Source organism: Sphaeroforma arctica, assembly GCF_001186125.1.
Source record: "Sphaeroforma arctica JP610 unplaced genomic scaffold supercont1.791, whole genome shotgun sequence".
NCBI classification, from domain to species: Eukaryota; class Ichthyosporea; order Ichthyophonida; genus Sphaeroforma; species Sphaeroforma arctica.
Genome location: NW_014039767.1, coordinates 1 through 1,337, shown reverse-complemented (window position 1 = coordinate 1,337; position 1,337 = coordinate 1).

Here is a 1,337-nt window from a genome sequence, read left to right as displayed (position 1 = left end):
AATTGGACAAGACTATCTATGTCGAGTCTTTATCAGGGTGTAGTAATTGGATAGGACTATCTATGTTAAGTCTTTATCAGGGTGTAGCAATTGGACAAGACTATCTATGTCTAGTATTTATCAGGATGTAGCAATTGGATAAGACTATCTATGTCTAGTCTCTATCAGGGTGTAGTGATTGGATTAGACTATCTATGTCTAGTCTTTATCAAGGTGTAGCACTTGCACAAGATTATCTTTGTCTAGTCTCTATCAGGGTGTAGCACGTGCACAAGACTACCTATGTCGATGTGTGTGAGTGTTCAGTGTATGTATTCCAGAGCTTCGAGTCTTCGACGTGCACCCAGTATGAGTTCTGATGATTGTGCGCATAAGCATTGGATGATTGCTATCGCTCTTGTTCCCCATTCTGTTTGTATTGAAAGTAGGGCAGACAACTGTGGATGTGGGTGTAGTTTCAAGTTGTATTTAACACTGTGGATGTGGGTGTAGTCTCAAGTTGTATTTGACACTGTGGATGTGGGTGTAGTTTCAAGTTGTACCTGACACTGTGGATGTGGGTGTAGTTTCAAGTTGTATTTGACACTGTGGATGTGGGTTTAGTTTCAAGTTGTATCTGACACTGTGGATGTGGGTGTAGTTTCAAGTTGTATTTGACACTGTGGATGTGGGTGTAATTTCAAGTTGTATTTGACACTGTGGGTGGCTGCACCGGCAACCATGGGTGTGCTATAACGTGTGCGTATGGGTTGGAGCTCGGCGACCGTTTCAATACGAATTCAAAGCTAAAGTGTATATATTTAAAAATTATACTTGGAAATCAATAACTATATATATATATACTTAAATACAGCTATAGGTGTCCATTTCGTATCAGATATCGGTCGTATTAGATATCGGTTGACAAGCGAGTATAATATACGATGGGGGTCGATTTGATACTGTCAGGCCCGTTCAATATGCACGCCACATCGACGAAGTATTTTTATTATTATTAAGGAAATTGTGTCCGCACACGAAGATATGAGAATATGCTATTTAATTCTGTACCTGGGAGGGTAAGAAGAGTATAGTGGATGAATTATACTACTTTTTATGTGGGTAGAAGCAAACACATCATTGTTATCGACCAGTGGTGAAAGCTAAAGTCGTTGGTGATCGATTCGGACTGTATATATCTACTACAAGCATGAGCTTGTTAATGTGGTGCTCACTTGCTCATGGTCTATCTAATTACATACATACATACATACATACATACATACATACATACATGCACGTATACACACACACACACACACACACACACACACACACACACACACACACACACACAC